This window comes from Bombus flavifrons, chromosome 9 (assembly GCF_040668555.2).
Source record: "Bombus flavifrons isolate JBK064 chromosome 9, iyBomFlav1_principal, whole genome shotgun sequence".
Classification (NCBI taxonomy): Eukaryota; Metazoa; Arthropoda; class Insecta; order Hymenoptera; family Apidae; genus Bombus; species Bombus flavifrons.
Genome location: NC_138450.1, coordinates 1,162,390 through 1,179,484, shown reverse-complemented (window position 1 = coordinate 1,179,484; position 17,095 = coordinate 1,162,390). Strand labels below are relative to the sequence as shown.

At 37.2% G+C, this 17,095-nt stretch overlaps 1 long non-coding RNA gene and 1 pseudogene across 1 annotated transcript in view; one reads left to right on the top strand and one right to left on the bottom strand.

The window, feature by feature from the left end:
- Positions 1-17,095, top strand: part of LOC138183296 (uncharacterized) — a 52,361-nt gene that overhangs the window by 12,602 nt on the left and 22,664 nt on the right. The window lies entirely within an intron of this gene.
- On the bottom strand, positions 1,671-5,981 carry LOC138183739 (venom protease-like; annotated as a pseudogene).

Genomic DNA, 17,095 nt, shown 5'->3' with positions numbered 1-17,095 from the left:
GCTGCCACAGGAGGAAATCTCGGTGTGGGCGTGCGTTTTGAACGAAGAACGCGGATTCGTTGTTCACACTTTTCGTTAGGAAAGTGAGGGTGCCCATTGGTTATCGCCAACGTTAATTAATGAAGGTAGGAGGAGGAAGCCTCCTACCAACGTGGCTCGTGGGTGACATTATTTATTGGAAAAACAACTACTCGCTTTCTCTGTAATTTGTAAGAGTGCACAATAAAACTAAGGATTGTTCTAAGGACCATCCATAAACCGAAAACACTTACAGGGTTAGAGATTACATCAAGCTATTAATCATAGTAATCATAGTATCAAGTATTATCATACTTAGCGTTAATCTCTATGTTCTGTACAGTCTGCTGTCTTACATCGGAGATATCTATTTCTCTTTCTTCAATATTGTCGGGTAGCAATAAACCGTAGAGTCTTGCTGTTTTACCGATTAGTAATTCTAACGGACTCGATTTAGTCACACTATTGGTGGTGCAATTCAAAGCCAATTGTATTTCGCCAATCCTCCTCGCCTCGGCTCTCACGGCATTGTTTACGGTTTACCCGACATCTCTTAGGCCTTTTTGTCCACGATACTACACTACTTGAAAGAGTAAGAGCGATTAGCTCCTTTCAAGATTTCTTATTCTTTTCTAATGCAGATATCTAGGTCCTTTTCAGCATGTTTTATTACATTAAGATTATTTGTTAGATTTTAAGAAGATTAAGAAGATAAGTATATATATCTGAGCTAATGTAGAGATGATTCCTAAATATTCGTAAATGTCACCAGGCCGCATCATTGCGCCTCTTCTTCTTTGCGTACTAGCGTTTAGATTAACACTTTAAACAAACACACAAAGTAGTTTTATAAAATGTGTATAAAATTCAGTAAATTTAACCGATTTTAAAACGTTCAAGGGGATACAAAAGTAACATACATTACGTACATGTGTACTTACATGCAATAAAATACGAACAGATTTAGTAGTATAAACAGTTTTATTCATCACAATAGATTGGGAATTAAAACATCTGGTGAGTATCTGTAATGTGTAAGTATACCTTTGGCTGAATTGAAATTTCTCTTACATATAGCTAAACATGCAGCAAGAGTGTACTTAATTGGGAAGTGATAAAAGAAAAAGTAAAATTTCGAGGATTCATGTGATTTCATGAATAGACAGGAAGTTTTTAACGAATAAAAAATAGTTTTGAAAGATGCGAGGTTTATCTTGTATTTTATGCACCCTCTGTGTCCAATCTTCCGGAAATTCTCTATCGTATTAAATGTCTCAGAGTAGTCGAAAACTTTGTATGTAGATACAAGAAGTACACGTTCTAAGTAGAATATTTAATCATTCTCTTAATATATCAGAAACAAATTTTACACGAGCTTTCCGAAAGCTGATTTATTATTACCATCAAAAAAAGAGAAGCAGAGAAAGAAATTTAATTAATGTTCCTTTATTATCTCTATATATCTAAATCGTACAAGTGTAGGATGTGTAAAAAATTTGTGTCGTTTTAAAGTTACATTTCGTGCATTTTAAGGCATTCCTGACGTACAAAACAATATAAATTTCAGTTGCCTATTATCTCCATAATAGAAAGTTAAAACTTCCTTTTTCGTACACGAAAAATGATACACTTATGCAACACTAATAACCGTTTTATTGCAACGCTGGGAGAATAAAGCTGTCGAGGAAGGACGTGACCCTAGTGTAAACGCCGGGAAACATAGGTAAAGCGCAGTTATAACCAAAGGACACAATTCCTATCTGATAGTAGGTGAATTGCCGTGGTATTATCAGTGGTCCGCCGCTGTCACCCTGGAACGATTGTTACATTTTTAATTTCAGTGTTCAATGCTTTTAATCAAAGTTGAAATATTTCAATTACATTATATTGAAATTATACTTATATACAGTAATAATCTATTATTACTTTATGTATTGAAACATTTCATTTTATGATGTATATGTTATATGTATTTTGAGAAAAACTAAGATTAGAAGGAAATGAGATTAAATACTGTAATGATGTACGAGAAATAGACAAAAGTATTAATTTAACTTTATCTAATATTTTTAATATTTAAGAACTCGATTTGACGTTGATTCGAATTGACGTATCTTCGGACACTGTATGATTTATGGTAAATCTGTTATTTAATTACATCACAAGCATCCTTTCCACCCTCCGCGTATCCGACACATATTAATTTATCGGTGATCAAAGAGTCAACGATAAAATCCTTTCTGCATACGGCGTTGCTAACCATTGGCACTTGTACTTCCATTAATACATCACTATATGGTCCTTCTACGAAGAAAATGAGAAAGACATTTAAAACTGGTACTGTTTAATTTTTAATTTTATTCTAAAATTAGTATCGCGTACTATAACTTAATCTTCCTCATCCAGCAACGAAGGGGTTATAGCCCACGAAGTTGTTATTTCGAAGGGACTCCTCTATGAGGAGACAAATGGGACGTGTGTACTCTGAAAAATAAGGAAATATATGATAGTGAAGGAAACGGATAATGAAAAGTATGAGAAAAAATTCTACATGTTTTATGATAAGAAATCGAAAGAAATGATAGTTTCGTAATACTCCATAGCATAAATATAGGAAACTCAACAATATTTGACCACTTACCCGAAAATGATACATCCTTCTCCTATTCTAAGAATAGCGATGTCATGATGATAAGATCTCCCGTGCATATAATCAGAATGAATCAGTTTAGCTTCGAATCCCATTTCAATAGAATGCGCTCTGTCGTCAGTTCGTTTCAAATTTAAGTCCCCGATACGAACCACGTACAACTACTGTGTATTACACAATGTGCTGCGGTCAAAATGCCTAGCCGATATCAGGGAACCTCCGCACCTCCATTCCGGATCCTTCCATGGGTGTGTGTAATTATGAAAGCCTAATGCAACGATCCATGGCCAAGCACCTAAAACGCAATAGTTATAGTTGTGAACATACATACTTTTTCTCGCGTGATGAGTTAGAAACTATTGTTATCCATTGGAAATTCGATGATGCAGAAGACGATAACTATATACGTACAAATACTCTCAAATAGAAATTTGATTAAGAGAGAAATTAAATTTTGACCACTGGAATAAAAATTATTGGATAATTCTACATAATTTCTACTTGAACTATACTGAATTATAAAGTTCAAACATGTAATTTCTTTCCGAACACTTTTTGATCGTCATCCATATCATTACTCTTATGTCGAATTTCAAGTAAAAACGTACTCTTTCTAACATGAACTAAAAGGAGGAAATAATTCAAGTTAATAAACAAAGTTACTACCAATGAAACCGTAGTATCATTATTTAATTTAATTGAAACGTACGTTGATGTGCTGTTTAGTGCCTTTCAATTTCATCCTTCATAGTATATCGCTTATTATTAATCGGAAAGGAATAGATAAAACATACCAAGATTAGCTGGTCTACCACCAATCACCCTGGTATGCGTAACGTTGTTGAAACCACAGTGTGGTGGACGCAAGGGATCATCCGAGGTTGCTATAAAACATTTATAGTGAAAGAAGTTATTATATTTAGAGAATTGACAGTAGAGTGATGAATTAATTCGTCTTCGCTGGTTGTTTCACGATTATCCTGGTTATCACGCTTGTTTTGTCCGTGAAGCGAGTCGTTGGAGTATTCGCGAAGTTAACGAAGCATTTTTCAGAAACAAAATCGGTGAAGAGGTGAATACGTAAGTGGAATTTTCCCATTAACTTCGTGACAATTAACTTCGTCACCATCTCGAAAATCAAACATGTTCCTTTCAATTTTATGTGGTCACGCGTGACTTCGCTTTTTTCACTGATAAAGGCTGTGTGACGAGATCGTACTGTAATCTGTAGTATGCAAAAAGACAACTTAAAGTGCAAACCTTTAGTGCGCCCCCCTTGAACTGATGAATGCAGGAGGACAATTAACCCTTTGAGTGCTATGGACGCATATACGAGTCCAGCGAGAGTCTATATGTGTGGACTACGGACCCATATATGTGTTTATCAATATTTTCAACCTCCTTGACGTTTATATAAATCATTGTATTACTTTTTATCTTTAATATATTAAAAAATGTCGAATAATCTTGAAGAATATTCTACAAGGGACGACAGTGAAATAAATGAAAATTACAATTCATCAGACTCCGAAGAAGATGTGGGAAACTATATAAATAATGGATTAGGTACACGTAGAAATAAAATTAGAAAACGGTGTAGAACATTGAGTACGTCTTCGGAAGTGGAAGATCCGCATTTAACTCAAATTATCGGAAACTGTAAACGGACGGAAATGTTCTTGTGGACGAAGAAGAATTTGACGCCCATATTACATATCTTTAACGATGGAAATTCCGGAGTAAAACTGCGTTTGACCGCACAGTCAACACCTTTTGATGCTTTCCAAATTTTTTTCTCGGAGGAATTGGTCTCTCAAATTACCGAACAGACGAACAACTACTTCAAGTATGTAAAAGATCATATAGCATGTAAAACGAATTCGCGTTTGAACAATTGGCAGAATGCCTCAGTCTGTAAAATGTATGGATTTTTCTGTACTACAATGCTAATGTCGCGGGTAAGGAAACACTCTTTGAGGGAGTATTGGTCCACCGATGAAATGCTGAAAACCAGTATATTCCGAAAAATAATAGCACGAGACAGGTACATGTTATTATTACAAATGTTAAACTTCAATGATTATAACGTAATAAACGATGACCCGATAATAAAAATACGACCAGTAGTCGACAAACTGAAGAAATCCTTTTCAGTCATTTACACCATATGAAAATCTGTGCATCGACGAAAGCCTAGTACTATATAAAGGCAGATGTTATTTTAAGCAGTTTATACCTTCTAAGAGAAGCAGGTTTGGTATCAAGATATTTGTTCTTTGCGACTGTAGAACTAATTACGTTTTAGATTTTATAATTTATACTGGAAAAAAGACAGAGATAAGTCAAAGTACTTCGATCATTGGGATTTCTGGAAACGTTGTTATGACACTCCTTCAACCGTACTTCGAGAAGGGTCATACGTTAATTACGGACAATTGGTATACAAGCCCACGTTTATATACTTTGTTACACGAGCACAAAACCAATGCATTCGGAACTGTTCGTAAAAATAGGAGCGAAATGTCCCGTATGGAAGAAAGCTTGAAGATAGGTGAAATTTGTTACCGATCTACGAATAATTTATCGGCGATGAAATGGCGTGACAAGAAGAATGTCTGGATGCTAGCTACTGTACACGCAGCTAGGTTGATTGAAACAGAAAAACGAAACTATCGAACAGGGTTAAAGAAGACCAAACTATCGTGTATTGCGGATTATAACTCTTACATGGGTGCTGTAGACAAAGTTGATATGGTATTAAGTACACTTAGTTCTACAAGGAAAACCATAAAATGATATAAGAAACTTTCTTTCCGTTTGCTAGATTTAGCAATATACAATGCATATATCCTATACAAAAATTCTACTGGTACGAAACACAAATTTAATGAATTTCATTTGGCGCTGGTAAAAGACACTTTACGGAAATATCCACAAAGTAGAAGCGTAACGGGAGGTGGTAAAAAAGATTCAAAAGATATACCGTTTCGTTCAACAAAGAGACATTTTCTATCAAAATGTTCAAATAAAACAGACAAGGCACAATTAGCACGAAGAAAATGCGTTGTTTGCGCGAAACACAAAAAGCGAAGTGATACGCGATATGAATGCAGAAAATGCGATGTCGGTTTATGTATCGATGATTGTTTTGAGACATACCACACCCAAATGAACTTCCAATTTTAGTGAACTTGAATTGCTCAAAGTTTTTAGAGAGTTGTTGAGAACTGTGGATTTTTGAAGCCGAAATAATGTTACAGGAACACACTAAACTTACACTTGGAATTAATATTAGAGTAGTTATATACTTATTTTATGGACGATTTCTTATATATTCATGCATACACACTTGCACGCGTCTCAGCACTTTCTCCTATACCCGACCGTTAACCGACTGAATAGTTTACACTCATCTGTTTTCGAGACGCCACGCGCACACAACCACCGCACACTGATACCCACATACAAGTATCTCTACTACGCATTTAACCCAGTCCAGCACAGAAAATTATACATATCTCAACAAAAATAATTAAACAACTTTAATTTTATTAATATACATAAAAGTTTTTATTTTGTGAAATGAATCTAGTATAGATGTAATGCGCATGTGATTTAAAACTAAATATTTCGTTGTTTAAAATATAAGTAAAGAACTTTCCATATTTTTTGTTATATTCATTGGACCCAAATATTTAGATTCATTAACACAATTTCAAGTTTAAATATGTTTTACATTTTAATGTTTTTAATAATTGAATAATTAATGTTCGAAAATAACTTTCTAGTATTATTTCATTTGGTGTACAGGAATTACAATTATAACTTAGTTCCGTCATGCGTATGCAATTAACAGAATTCACATGAGCAAAAAAAGAATTCCGTCTTCAACCATCGCAAACGCTAAGCGCGTGCCGCCCACGAGGATTGCCTTCGCCGGGTGTATCCAGCACTCAAAAGGTTAACGCCAAACATGCGAACAGTATATTGAAGCCAGTCATCGTCCTAAGATAAAACAGTGACAAATTGAAAAGACGCAGGACTAATAACGGTCAATGAATCTAATAAGAGAAATTTGGATCACACTACGATATATTGTTCTGGAAGAAAGGGTGAAATGCTGTGGCGAATGAGAAAGACGCAGAAGTGATAAAAATAAAAGAGACTTAGTTCGTACGATAAATTGAATTTATATTAGTCTTAGAATTTAATCCCGAATTTAAGATTAATAATCTGTGGAAGACACAATGTTTGTGTTGAAATAATATTATGTGATATTTATTAAACACAAATTACAGGAAATATAAGTGGGCGTTGTGGAATGTTGACAGTTGGCTAGTTATTCTCAGACTGACTGACTAAATGACCCATGGCCCTTGAAAAGATTTTGAACCCCCACTCTCCATGCAGTAATGAGTGTGACCTGAGTAGATGCCTGTGTGGCGTCACGTGCCACGGAACCTTCTAGCAGTTTCGCGATACAAAGCTACGCCGTCAAGGCGCCACACCGAAGTGTCCAATGTTCCATCGCTATCCTTTCCCTTCTACCGCCGAATTCTCGGAAGAGCATGCACGCGCCAGTCGCCGCGGTACATCTCACGAACGCACGCTAGTGGGGATATCGCAGGGCAACGAAGGGAAGAATCCGTTCGATCAATCACCTCATCTGTATGCGATTAATATCGTTGTACTCGAACAAACTTCCGTACCGTGAAGATCGAAGAAGTGCTTTTACGAATTAAATTATCAATTTATAATATTTTCGTTATTAATTTATAATATTTAAATCATTAATTTATAACATTTAAACTATTAATTTATAATAATTAAATTAATAATTTATATTAATTACGCTATTCATTTATAATAACTTAGTATTAATCTAAAACAATTACTCCATTAATTTTTAATAATTATACCAATAATTTATAACAATATCTTCCCATTAATTAAAAATAATTATGCTCTTAATTCATAACAGTTATACCATTAATCGGAAGCAATTCTACTATTCATTTAAACCAATACCATCAATTTGTAGCGATTAAAGTAATGGTTTATTTTGTTTTATTTAATATTAACGAAATCTTTTATGTGTTTGAAATGGTATTTTATTTCTATTTAGTTTTATTTTATAATTTTAAATGCAGTATTTAATTTCTCATTTAACTACTTCATATAAAATCAGTGCCAATGCAAACTGTAATTATTGAGAGTCTATGGATAGAACGTAATACTTCATGTTCGCTCAAAACCAAGAAATCAAACCGTATTCATGGAATGGAGGAAGTAAATGCAATTTCATTAAAGGCAACGAAATCTGATTATCCATTCATGTGTGCTGCAATTGGTAAGTCGCATGGTTTGGTTCCTTCGATAATAATATATTATACCTATTCTAAATAATAAATTCCAAAACAGTCTACTTTTTTGCTATAAAATAATTTTACATCTTATGTTTCCGATACTTAAAAATTCTTTACGTTGTGGCGGCACGTGACAGCAAATACCACCACTCGACACTAACTAGAATCGGACGACGGCAGTGCAGTGGTTAGTGTCACGTAAAACGGATATTTGGGTTGCGAGAGAAAAGAAACCTGAGTCGTAGCCCAACTATTAATTCTCTTTTATCGAACTTTATTATGACTTTGGCACTTACAATAACGTTGAACAGAGAAAGAGATGTTGTACAAGAACAGCAACTAGAACGAGAACTCCCCGGGCTGGGTGAAGTCTCGGCTTATATACACCCTGGCTTGGGGATGTTGGGGGGTTTGGTGTGGATTCTAAGGAGTCCGAAAGTCGGGGTTGGGGCCTTGTCTCTGGTGGGGACTAAGATGCGTCGCGGCGTTGGCGTCCGACAGTCGGGAGTCGATGTCTTTTCTCTGAGAGGTAGTTGTCGTCACAGGGGATTCGGTGTGGATTCCAAGGAGTCCGAAAGTCGGGGTTGGGGCCTTATCTCTGATGGGGACTAAGATGCGTTGCGGCGTTGGCGCCCGACAGTCGGGGGTCGATGTCTTGTATCTGAGAGGTAATTGATGTCACATACCCCCCTCTTTAGATGGATTTTGGTCCTCCAAAATCTTAGTGTTTCTTCAGCATCGACGGATGAAATTTGGCCCTGGGCGGTGTCAATAGTTCGAAACTAACTCTTGGTTCGCTTCCAGGTTGTACAGGTAGTTTCGGCGTGTAAACGTTTATAGGGGCGGAAGGTGTTGCGGTACCAACGTTGGGTGCATTATTAACGGTGTTTTTCTTAATTTTACAGCAAAATATGTGAATACACAGTTTTGACAGTCCTGTCTTATTAAGCAGATACAAGCATATGAGTCCAATGGATATATATCCTATAATTTGCAACGTGCTGAGACCCCAAGTTTTAATTTGTGTCATTCTGTGCGAAAAAGTTAATTGATTGGCTCTATCTTCTATTTGACTCAAGGTATCAGTATAGCCGTTTAGGTTGCTCATTACTTTGGGAGTTTTTTCTAGGATATCAAGCATTGAGGATAGGTCTACGTTATTAGTTATATTTATGGTTTTAATCTTAATATCGTAAGAAACGTTCTTGGGATTACCACTGATTCTCATATGGTTGTCTCCGTACAATATATCTACGGTTATTTTAGTTCTCAACAGGGAGGGTTGCTCCAGTTTGACAATTTGATGACCTTCTTCCGAGAATATATTGAGTTCTATTGGTTTTTCTGGTATAGCTATGTAGTGATTTTCGTTTTTGAGCGGTATAAAAGTTACTTCTACGATTTTATAGATTGTGAATTTACAAAATCTCATGGTATTGTCTACACTAATTATTTCGGATGCGCAATCGTGTTTCGAATGTCCATAATGTATGGGTTGAGTTTGTTTACAAATATATAATTCGCGTCTGATTCGACATTGCTTGTCCAAATACATCTGGTCTACATTCACATAAGTTAATCCTGAGGTAAAAAATATCGGACGTTCGACTAATGGAGCGAGAAATGCTCCGTTCTTTTGAGTCGGTATGGGGTATACCTGTTCTATATCCCAGTCTGAGTCAGTTATTGTTGGGATTGAAATTTTAAAGAAGATCTTTTCGCTTTGGACAAACAGTGTGAGTGTAGAGATGTCTAAGATGTTTTGGAAGTTACCTTCCTCTGGTAAAAATTCTTTATTCATGTTGTGCTTTCCTAAAGCCCTAGCGTATTGTTCTAAGAAAGTGTGATGATTTATGATCTGGGGGCTAATAATTCCTTGTTTTCCTAGTAGAATTAGATTGAACATTTCATTGAGTTGAAAGTGTAAATCTGACAAAGCGCTTTCTATAGAAATAATCTTGACTACTAGAAGTTCTTGCTTGTTTACCTGATTTATTTCATTTCGTATGTCCGCGTTTACCTTTTCTAATTGCTTTAGGCTGTCGGTGTTTAGGATTTTCCTAATTAGAGCGGTTTGGTTAGTTACAATGGTTTTTAATTCGTTTCCTTCGCTAAATAGTTTGTCGATATTCTGGTCTATCAACTGTAAGTCGTCAGAATCTAGAGTTCCGAAGAGTGTTTTGCTGATTGAGCCTATAGCGTTTATCAATCCTCTCTTAACTTTAGAGTGAGTCAGTAATCTTAAATGTGTTCCTAGCGTTTTGACGTTGTTAAACTTGTTGGTTAAGGAAAGTATTTCTGATTTTACTCGACACGAGGTGGTACAATGTTTCTGGGTCTCTTTTATGTGTTCTCCTAATGTATCGATGTGGTTAGTTATATCACCTACATCTATTCCTATATATACATTAACTTCCTCATTGTACAAATAGGCTTTAGATATTTTTTCGTGGAAAATTGCATTGTTTTCGATTGGTATTAATTTCAGGCCGAGCACGAGGGTTGTGCATGAGATAAGCATCCTGAAAAATAAGTTTTTAACCTATTACCGTGAATTTTCTTAATGACCTTATCGATTATTATTTCGTAATACGGTGTTTTGACTTGATGGATTTGATATGGCCCTAACCATTCAGTATCCAATTTGTCTTTTTTTGTGATCGTTGTGAACTAGTACGAAATCTCCTTCTTTGAAAATTGTTTGGGTTCGCACGATCTTTCTTTTTTGATCTCGAGCGTATCGTTTCTTACTATTTATTAGTGTTTGTCTAGCTAACTCCAAATATTTGTTTAACTGTTTTTGCCATAGAGAGAACATATCATTATACGTTAAGTTGGTGGTTTTTGCAATTGCGGACGGTAAATTAGCTTTTCTTCCGAACGTTAATTCAAAAGGGGTAAATCCTGTTCCCTCGTGAACTGCTGTATTATACCCTAAACATATAAAATTGAGTATCTCGTTCCATTCTCTACCGTCGTTATCCCGTAAGCTGGTACGAATTAGATCTTTAACTACTGCGTGAGTACGTTCTAACGATCCGTTGGATTGCGGATGAAAGCTAGTCGTCTTGATATGTTTAATCTTAAAAGCTTCGTCAAATTTCGTTACGAGTTCGCTAATAAAATTCTGTCCTTGGTCAGTAAGAATTGTCTTGGGTGCAGAGAATATATAAATATAGTGATTCAGTAGCGCGTTAATAATGGATTCGCTTTGTTGTGTCTTTAACGGGACTAGTATTAAGTATTTCGTTAACTCGTCATGGATCGAGAGAATGAATTGGTTTCCTCGCTTGGTTTTTGTCATAGGTCCTATAATGTCCATGGCTATTTTGTCGTTGGGGTTTAAAGGGGTGTCTGAAATTACCGGTTCTTCTTTAGGTCGTATCCTAACCAGTTTTTCCTTTTGGCAAACGTCGCAATTTTTAATAAGGTCTTCGATTCTACTCATTAAATTTGGGATTTTGTGTCGTTCTTTGATTCTTTGGTATGTCTTTTGGATTCCTAAATGTCCTATCGTACCGTTATGATTCTCCTGAATTATTTCTTCTATCTCTTTTTCGGTTAACTCTTGGATTGGGTCCCATGCAAAAGTGACAGGGTATCGGGTATCGTTGAAATATAAAAGCATAAGTTTGATCTGGTTCTTTTCTAATTCTGCAAACGTGTTGTCTCCTATGCCTATTTTCTTGTTATTTCGTAATATGTCGTTAATTTTCCGCAGCCATATTGCCTCGTCAAACTCTCCTAATTCTGTTTTAGTCAATTGATAGAAAGATTGGTCGTTAGGTTTCATTTCTAACCGTTTTGGGATTTCTGATTTCTTTTTCCATTTCGTAAAATGTTGTAAGAAATCTAGGGCTACTGTTCCTTCAGGGGTTTCTACCTTTTGAATGGCGTGAATTCTAGATAAGCTATCTGCGACTGGGTTGTCTTTGCCTTTAACATATTCGATTGTGTATTCGTACTCTTCTAGCCTTAGTTTCCATCGCATTAATCTAGACGATGGGTCCTTGCAATTATTCAACCATTTCAAAGCTTGGTGGTCCGTTCTAATAATAAATTTCCGTCCTAACAAGTATTGTCGTAATCGTTTCAACGCCCAAACTATTGCTAACAGTTCTTTCTCAGTTGTCGTATAATTCTTTTCGGGTGGGTTCAGTGTTCTAGAAATAAAACAGCATGGGTGTCCTTCCTGCGAAAGAACTGCCCCCAGTCCTTCGTTACTTGCGTCGGTCGTTAGCGTAAAAGTCTTAGTAAAGTCGGGGTATGTTAAGACTGGCGCTTCGCACAGTCTCTGTTTTAATGTTTCAAAGCTGTTTTGTTGTTTATCCGTCCAATGGAAGTTGACGTCCTTTTTTATTAAGTCTGTTAGAGGTTTAGCTATTTTAGAAAAATTTTTTATGAACTTACGGTAGTATCCTACCAGTCCTAAAAATGATTTGACTTCTGTGGGGTTCCTAGGTGCCCTAAAATCTGTTACTGCTTGTATTTTCTTAGGGTTAGGTTTCACTCCTTCGCCCGTTACAACATGTCCTAAGTATTCTAGTTCCGGTTTCAGGAATTCGCATTTATCGGGTTGTATCTTGAGTCCTACTTCCCTAAGTCTTTGTAAAACTATTGCTAAATTCTGATTATGTTTCTGGATGGTATCTCCGAATATTATTATGTCGTCTAAGTAAGCAAAACAGTGTTTGTTGATTAAACCTCTCAAAGCTGTGTCCATCATGCGTTGGAAAGTCGCGGGCGCGTTCTTTAATCCAAACGGCATTCTGTTGTAATGAAAGTGTCCCTGCGGTGTTGAAAACGCGGTGTATTTTTTTGAATTTGAATCCATGGGTATTTGATGGAATCCTGAAGATAAATTTAGTGCGGAAAAGAACTTAGCATTCCCTAATTGACTCAGTATGTCCTCTATGTCAGGTAAAGGGTAGGCGTCTTGGTCTGTCAGTTCGTTAAGTTTTCTGAAATCTATGACTATTTTCCATTTTTGTTTTCCCGAAGCGTCTATTTTCTTTGGGACTACCCAAACTGGTGAATTGTAAGGTGAATCCGATTCCTCGATAATGTTTTTGTTTAACATTTCTTTCGTTTGTTTCTCGATTTCGGCTTTGTGACATTCTGGGGGTCTATAAGATTTGGTATTGATTTCCGTGAGTGGATTCATTGGTTTCGGCCGTGTGGTGTTCTCAAGCGTGATATTTCTTCTCGCGTTAGGTGTACCTTGGAATTGGGCGTCGGCTCTCGCAATTGGTCGATTTATTATTCTTCCTCTTGCTATGGTTTTGTTGCGTTCGATTTCCCCTATAAGTAACTCTGCCTCGAAGGCTGCATCCTGTGCTTGTTGGAGATTCTTTGGTCCTTTAGATGACGTGCGTATTTCTATTTCGGGTTTCAAGTTTACGGTGAAAATCTTGGTGGCTCGTTCGTTTTCAAGATCTATAGCGACTGCACGACGTATCGGATCGCGAATTTCGTGTTGGAGTGCGTATAGTAGTTCGTTGAGGTTGTGTCGGAACCTCTTCACATAACTGTGTACCGATTCGTTGAAGTTTTGTCGTGTACGTTGCAGTTTGTCGCGGGCTCCGTTGGATGTGATACTCACTGATACAAATTTTCTGAGGCTATCGAACAGGTCTTCATAGCTTTCGATTACAGAGTGGCGGATACTACGTTCTGCTTCTCCGATGATTCTTTGTGTTAAAATGAGGCGTAATAGCGCGCGTTTTTCTCGACATTCGGCTTGAGCTTCTTTTACCCGCTTAATAAACCCTTCTACTCCTATATCGTCTTGCCCATTGAGCATAGGGATGAAGTCTAAGCAGGTTTTTGCACTGTACGTAGGATTGTCGTAATCTATAGTTTCTTCTTCACTGTCTATATGGTCTGTTTCGTTTTTCGTCTCGGTCCTTTTAGGAACATGTGGTTGATTTTTTCGAATAGTGCTGGCACTAGCGTCTTCGGTTATAATAGAGTTGAATTCAGATGTAGCGATTGACTGAACTCCTAATCGTAGTTCAGCGTAATTCCTACCTAAGAGTTCGATTTCTTTAACGCGTTGTTGACTTTCGTCTTGTATTAATTTACGCAAATTATTAAAAGCTAGTTCGTTTCTTTCGTTCTGCTTCTGCATAGCGTCTAGTATGGCCCGAATATTTGGATCCATACCAGTAGCCATAGAGCTAACAGAAGATGTGTCTTCTGATTTTTTGCTCATAGTGGTTATTGTACTGTTGTTGGAGTCTGTACTAGCGAAGCTGTTGCGACGAGTACGATAATATTTAAAAGAATCCAGTTCTTTACCTGAATATTCTTTTCGTGACCAGTTTCAGTTTTGGTGATGACCGTAGTCCGCTTTCCGTAGAAGTCGTTTTCACGCAAAGTGAGCTGATCTGCAGAGGTCCGCTGATCCCTCAAACTTCAATGATGCACGTATGCCGAAATGCGTAATTTCGTTTTCTCGAAGTTGATGGATCCTGGCAGGATCGCCAAAATGTCACGTAAAACGGATATTTGGGTTGCGAGAGAAAAGAAACCTGAGTCGTAGCCCAACTATTAATTCTCTTTTATCGAACTTTATTATGACTTTGGCACTTACAATAACGTTGAACAGAGAAAGAGATGTTGTACAAGAACAGCAACTAGAACGAGAACTCCCCGGGCTGGGTGAAGTCTCGGCTTATATACACCCTGGCTTGGGGATGTTGGGGGGTTTGGTGTGGATTCTAAGGAGTCCGAAAGTCGGGGTTGGGGCCTTGTCTCTGGTGGGGACTAAGATGCGTCGCGGCGTTGGCGTCCGACAGTCGGGAGTCGATGTCTTTTCTCTGAGAGGTAGTTGGCGTCACAGGGGATTCGGTGTGGATTCCAAGGAGTCCGAAAGTCGGGGTAGGGGCCTTATCTCTGATGGGGACTAAGATGCGTTGCGGCGTTGGCGCCCGACAGTCGGGGGTCGATGTCTTGTATCTGAGAGGTAATTGGTGTCACATTAGCGCCTTAGGTTACGAACGTTCGGGACCCGGGTTCTTCAAATTCCAGCGACCGTAGTCCGACTTTTCTTCCACGATTCTTAAATTTCTTCTTTTTTTTTTATTTAGTTGTTTACATTTACAATTTGTCCGATTTGGACATTTGGTACAATTTTTTGGCTGTTTGATTATCATGTGGGTGGCTACCCCCAGCGGGGTACCATCTTCGTGTTTGTTAGGTTATATCCTTTGTGAGATCTGTCGGGTGTTTCCTTTTTAGTCTTCTTTCTATGCTTGATCTGTTGATCGTTTCCGCTGCCAGCCGGTTCGGGTGCGTTGCTATTCTTTCTCTGTACCTTCTTGCACATCTGCTAATCTTCTCCTTGACCGTTGGTATTCCCAGGTCTTTCCGAATGTCCTCGTTTCTAACGTACCATGGGGCGTTTACTATTGTTCTAAGAATTTTAGCTTGCATTGTCTCTATTTTGGTTATGTGGCTCATTGCTGCTGTTCCCCATAGTGGTATTCCGTACGTCCCGATTGGTTTTATGATCATTTTGTATATTTTTAATTTATTTTCTATACTTAGTTTGTATTGTCGTAATACAACTATTAATTTTGTTTTAATTAAACTTTATTATGATTTCAGCAAGCATAATGTAATACACACTGAATTAACATAAATCACAATTCACTCCAACCACGTTATGTAAGACTTAGTAACAATGATATGTTAAGTACGCGACTGTTATAAGGGTAGAGACCGGTAAAGATATGCTGAATATTTTGAGGATACAGAATAAGTGAGTTTTACTGACGATACTGTGTCTGAGGAAGGCTTGGGCCCTTTGGAGAGGTTGTCGCCGGGCACCTGTCAGAAGTGACTATCCTGCTACTGTCTTCTGGGCCTGGGACATTATCTGGTTATTGTCAGAAATGGTTATCCTATTACTGTTTTATAACCCTGTGACAGCATCGTAGTGACAGCATGGCGTCGTAGTAAAAGCATGGTATTGTAGAATGTATATTATATAGTAGTTAATTCCTATGTGATATATATTTTATCTTATTCTCTTATCTTTTTTGTTTAACTCTTAATCATAATTAATTATTATAATTCCTGTATATATAAAGCAGTGCCTCATATAGAATTACAGTTAGATTAAGATTTAGTTTAATTTTTAGATTTCAGGTTTTCATGAATCCTAGTCAGATTTCTAGTTTTCGCGTCGGTTTTTCTTCTTAACGTCCCTTTTGTTGTTTGTTTTGCTGTTTGTTTTGAACATTGTGCAAACGCATCCCAAGAAAAGTATTTTTATTTGATGATGAATAAATTTTAGATTTTTTTGCGTAAAAGGAGGTCGCGGATAGGGTAGTCTTCATTTGCAGCACCTCCTCGCGGTTGGACCCGGCCAATCAGTATTATTTGATATATAATTACTAATCGTATCATTATACAGCAAAGCAATTAACTATATAATTTGTATAATTATTAATTATATGGCAAGTAATATGAGCTAATTGGATGTGACCCTGACTAGGTATTCATATCAATGCATATAGGGTGCTCGCAGAGTTCAGTCGAAGATCTGCAGCCTTGCTCGATTGGTATATTGGTACTCGGACTAGGTTAGGAGCTGTGTAATTTGATGTCTTTCGTAATCCTGTTTCATTGGGTTCTTCCCATTGGAAGTGAACCCCACTAGTTCAATCGGGGTTTCATAATCCTGTTTAGTGGTACTTCCTACCGGGAGTCCCATTTGTTAGTTGGAATGTGCCAGGTTAGGCCCGTATGGTCGATCCTTAGTTGGGGCATCGCAGCATCATTAGTCGATGATTCGTGTAAGCTTCGAACGGCGAGAGAGGAATCAAGCGATGGTCAATGCACGGGAATACGTCATATAGGTTTGATGGTTATTTTATTCCATAATTGACCGCAGTTTTTTGTCTTCCCATTTTTAAGGGAAGATTATTTAGGATATCTTAGAGTGTATAGGTAATTCTTTGATATTTTGAAAGTTATTAGTGCCGCAAAAGTAGTGTTAAATTTTAGTACAACTCCGTACTAAATTTTAATACGAATTTTACTTTGTATGACA